We start from the raw sequence: 6,000 nt of genomic DNA, 5'->3' as shown, positions 1-6,000 counted from the left end.
ATATATATACAGTGAGGGAAATAAGTATTTGATCCCCTGCTGATTTTGTAAGTTTGCCTACTTACAAACAAATGAAGGGTCTATAATTTTTATGGTGGGTTTATTTTAACTGATAGACACAGAATATTAAAAAAATCAGGGGGAAAAAATGTTATATAAAGGTTATAAATTGATTTGCATTTCAGTCAGTGAAATAAGTATTTGATCCCCTACCAACTAGCAAGAATTCTGGCTCCACAGATTGGTTATGTGCCTATATGGACCACAGATTAGTCCTGTCACTTTAAGAAAGTACTCCTAAATCAGCTTGTTATGTATATAAAAGATGCCTGCCAACAGAATCTGTATCTTCCAGTTCAACCTCTCCAACACCATGGTCCAGACCAAATAGGTTTTAAAGGATGTCAGCGACAAGATTGGAGACCTGCACAAACCTTGAATAGGCTACAGACAGAAGCTTGGTGAGAAGGAGACAACTGTTGGTGTGATTATTTGGAAATAGAAGATATACAAAATAACTATCAAATGCCCTTGTTCTGGAGCTCCCTGCAATATTTCCCCAATGGGGTAAAGATGATCATGAGAAATGTTAAAGATCAGCCCAGAACTACACGGAAGAAGCCTGTTAATGATTTCAAGACAGTTGGGAACACAGTTAGCAAGCAAAACATTGGTAACACATTGGTAACACGCTATGCCACAGTAGACTGAAATCCTGAAGCACCCGCAAGGTCCTCCTGCCCAAGAAGGCCCGCCTGGCTCGTCTTAAGTTTGACAATGAACATAAAAATGATTCAGAAAAGGCTTTGGCGAAAGTGCTGGCACTGCTGTGAGACCAAAATGGACTCCTGTGTTTGGAGGGAGAGAAATGCTGACTATGAGCCCAAGAACATCATGTCTACAGAGAAGCACAGTGTTGGAAACATTCTGCTTTAGGGCTTTTTCTCTGCTACAGGTATACAGGATGACTTCACCGCATTGAGGGGCTGAGGGACGGGCCCATGTACCGTAAAATCTTGGACGAGAACCTCCTCCCCTTAACTAGGTCACTGAAGATGGGTCATGGATGAGCCTTTAACATGACAAAGACGCAAAACATATTGCCAAGACAACCAAATAGTGGCTTAAGGAGAAGCACATTAAATGTCCTAGCCAGTCTCTAGACCCTAGTCCTATAGAACCTCTGTGAAGGAGGCTAAAACTCCAATTTGCTGAGCGACAGCCAAGAAACCTTAAAGATTGACAGAGGAGTGGACTAAATGTATCCGGACACATGTGCAAACCTGGTGACCAACTATCAGAAATGTCTGACCTCTGTGCTTGCCAACAAGGGTTTCTCCACAAAGTACAAAGTTATGTTTTGCTTGGGGATCAAATACTTATTTCACTGACTGAAATGCAAATCAATTTATAACCTTTATATAACATTTTTTTCCCCTGATTTTTTTAAATATTCTGTGTCTATCAGTTAAAATAAACCCACCATAAAAATTATAGACCCTTCATTTGTTTGTAAGTAGGCAAACTTACAAAATCAGCAGGGGATCAAATACTTATTTCCCTCACTGTATTATATATATACACATACATATATATATATATACACATACATATATATATATATACACATATATAATACAATACACATATATATATATACACACATATATATATATATACACATACATATATATATATATACACATACATATATATATATATACACATATATAATATAATACACATATATATATATACACACATATATATATATATACACATATATAATATATATACACATATATAATAATATACACATACATATATATATATATACATACATATATATATACACGATAGTATAGCTTTGCATAACATTCATGTTATCCCAGGATGCCAAGTCAGAAACAAAACAAATGTATAATACTATGCAATGTACAAACCCGATTCCAAAAAAGTTGGGACACTGTACAAATTGTGAATAAAAAAGGAATGCAATAATTTACGAATCTCATAAACTTATATTTTATTCACAATAGAATATAGATAACATATCAAATGTTGAAAGTGAGACATTTTGAAATGTCATGCCAAATATTGGCTCATTTTGGATTTCATGAGAGCTACACATTCCAAAAAAGTTGGGACAGGTAGCAATAAGAGGCCGGAAAAGTTAAATGTACATATAAGGAACAGCTGGAGGACCAATTTGCAACTTATTAGGTCAATTGGCAACATGATTGGGTATAAAAAGAGCCTCTCAGAGTGGCAGTGTCTCTCAGAAGTCAAGATGGGCAGAGGATCACCAATTCCCCCAATGCTGCGGCGAAAAATAGTGGAGCAATATCAGAAAGGAGTTTCTCAGAGAAAAATTGCAAAGAGTTTGAAGTTATCATCAAATATTGAATGGGACTTGTCGTGATGGACACTTCAGAGAGAGATATTTGTGTTGTTGGACAAGGTGTATTAAATGCTGCGAAGAGACGGAGAAGACCTGATGAAATACGGTTAACGGATGATTAGATGCTTAATATGCCTAATTTGTTATACACATTAGCCTCCACCAGCTTTCACGCACAAAATGCCTGTGTAATTTAAGTTTGACGTTAAACTTCTGAATTGTACACAGATATTGTGGGCTGTGTTTTTGGTGTTTTACAAACACAACATTGATTTATAATAAATTAAATATGACAAAAAACAGTTCAAATGCGCGTTGAAGTGATGGAAACAAAGGTAAACTCGAGATAAAAGCTGCGTCTAGCACGTTCAATTTCTTAGGTTATTCTGAGATTATTTTCGCATATCCGTTTCCATTTAGGCTTTCTTATGCACAATTTCAAAACATAAATAGTTGCATAGAAAACCCCACAAAAATTGCCCATTCAGTTACTGCTCCACACCCCACTAATTTGAGGGATCTGCAACGCCCCCTTGTTCCAGGACCTCAGAATTAACAAATTATGCACCGGCAACACTGTATGTCTCATGAAGCATTTATTCATATTTACATAGACGTTCTAAAATTTCATGGCCACACACACTAAATGTTACACGTGACAGAATAATTTTTCAGGGAGGAGGGTAAATAGGCCAACTGCTGCAGTGATTAGTGCTTTGGGCTTGAGATAGACAGGTTGGTGGTTTGAAGTCCCGGCCTCCATCTTTTTTTTCTTGTTGAGCACAGGGGAACCTCATCTGACAGCATCGTTCTTAGTTGTCATAATACGTATTCCTGCTTTGAAAGATTCAATGAAACGAGCCTTAAACTCTAAGAACCTACTTGTATTGGTTTTGAAAGTCAGCGGGGCAAGTGTCAGACAAGTAGGGACTTTCTATCTCATGGAACACAGCTGGAACAGTATGTGACAGGACAATTCTCAGCTTTGAGATACCGTTCCCCCTGCAAAGCTGTCATATTTTACCCTTGATTGGTTTCCCTTTCAAGCGGGTCTGTACAATTGGCCGACTGGTGTTGTGGTCAGTGCTTTGGGTTTGACATGGGCAGGTTGGGGGACGGAAGCCCCGGTCCCCTTTGTTTTTTCCTCATTGAACACGGGAACCTCACTTAACAGCAACATTCTTAGTTGTCACGGCTGCACATATAGTCAAAAACATTGACTTTGATGCCTGCACACAAGCAACACTCACCGTCTCATCAAGCATTTAATCATATTTACATAGAAATGCTAAAATGTCAAGGTCCACAAACTACATGTTACACATGACAGGATAACATTTGAAAGGGTTTGGGAAAATTTGGGGGCAGGATCTGCCACGTTTCTACCTTGCCTGCCTTCGATTTTGCTTTAGGTTTGGGATAGGCAAGATGGTGGTTTGAAGTCCGGTCCCTCTTCTTATTTCTCATTGAACACAGGGGAACCCCTATGTGACAGCAGAATTATCAAAACTGGTGTAGTAGTTAATGCTTTGGGCTTGAGATGGGCAGGTTGATGGTTAGAAGCTCTGGTCCCCTTCCTTTTTGACTCATTGAACAAGGGGGGACCCTATCTGACAGCAATGTTGTTAGTTGTCATAATACGTTTTCCTGCTTTAAAAGATTCAGTGATATGAACCTTAAACTCTAAGAACCTACTTGTGTCGGGTTTGAAAGTCAGCAGTGCAAGTTTGAGACAAGTAGGGACATTCTATCTCATGGAACACCGTTGGCACTTTATGTGACAGGAGGATTCTCAGCTGCGAGAGACAGTTCCCCTGCAATAGCTGGCAAATATTACCCTTGATGAGTTTCACTTTCAGGCGGAGTCTTACAGCAGTCCAACTGATTTAGTGGTTAGTGCTTTGGGTTTGACATTGGCAGGTTGGTGGTTTGAAGCCCCGGTCCTCTTTGACTTTGTTTCTCATTGAACGTAGGGGACCCTCCTCTGACAGCAACATTCTTAGTTGTCAAGGATGCACATATAGTGAAAAACATTTAGTTTGATCCCTGCTCACAAGCAACACTGTTTGTCTCATCGAGCATTTATTCATATTTACAGAGACATGCAAAAATGTCAAGGCCACACACACTACATGTTACAATGACGAGATAATATTTAAAGGGGGTTGGAGGTAATTTTGGGACAGGATCTGTTTTCCTACCTGTCACGTTTCTACCCCGTTAAACTTATGCATGGATGCATATTAGCCAGAAACAATAAGTTTGATCTGCTCACAAGCAACACGGTTTGTCTCATCGAGCATTTATTCATATTTACAGAGACATGCAAAAATGTCAAGGCCACACTCACTACATGTTACACATGACGTGATAATTTCTAAAGGGGGTTGGAGGTAATTTTGGGACAGGATCTGTTTTTTCCTACCCGTCTCGTTTCTACCCCGTTAAACTTATGCATGGATGCATATATAGCCAGAAACAATAAGTTTTATGCATGCTCACAAGCAACACTGTATGTCTCATAAAGCAATCATACATATTTACACAGACATGCTAAAATTCCAAGCCCACACACACTACATGACAGGATTATATTTAAAAGGACAATCGGATCCGGCACTTCCGAACTCCTATCCGGTACCTCATTTGGCAGATCCCGCTCCTCAAGCGCTAGTGGAAAACGTTCGTGCTGACCTGTTGCGTGCATATATTCAATTAGAAAGCACTAATAATAATTATAATGGCAATAACTATTTTATTTTGATAATGAACAGGCTGTCATGCTGCTGCAAGGTGAAATATTGTGTGTGCACCAGCGCAATCGCTTGAGCTGTTACTTATAACGGCAGGAACAACTCAAAAAAACTCCAGGAATATTTATATTCAAACAGATAAGACTGTGTGTGTATGTATGTCGTTCGATAGGAATGCTGCACGCTTGGACTAAAAACAAAACTTTGTGCTTTTGAAAAATAGAGAAAATGTACAGGATGCGCTCTGTCATCTCCTTTCCTTGATCTCATTTGTGGAGCGCTGGGCCTCATAAACTGAACCAATTTCAGCAGCACATTGTCACCATGTTTTCCCTTTCGTTTTGATAATCTGTCAATTGTCAAATATTCGGCGTACTCCACGAATACATAGCTTATAAACGTTGATGCACTTCTGAAATGTGGGAAGTCTTCTAACGTGTAGGCATGCGCATCTTATGCTTGCATGCCATATTGAATGGGACTTGTCGTGATGGACACTTCAGAGAGAGATATTTGTGTTGTTGGACAAGGTGTATTAAATGCTGCGAAGAGACGGAGAAGACCTGATGAAATACGGTTAACGGATGATTAGATGCTTAATATGCCTAATTTGTTATACACATTAGCCTCCACCAGCTTTCACGCACAAAATGCCTGTGTAATTTAAGTTTGACGTTAAACTTCTGAATTGTACACAGATATTGTGGGCTGTGTTTTTGGTGTTTTACAAGCACAACATTGATTTATAATAAATTAAATATGACAATAAACAGTTCAAATGCACGTTAAAGTGATGGAAACAAAGGTAAACTCGAGATAAAATCGGCGTCTAGCACGTTCAATTTC

Source organism: Triplophysa rosa, linkage group LG24, assembly GCF_024868665.1.
Source record: "Triplophysa rosa linkage group LG24, Trosa_1v2, whole genome shotgun sequence".
Lineage (NCBI taxonomy): Eukaryota > Metazoa > Chordata > Actinopteri > Cypriniformes > Nemacheilidae > Triplophysa > Triplophysa rosa.
This window is presented reverse-complemented; position numbering follows the sequence as displayed.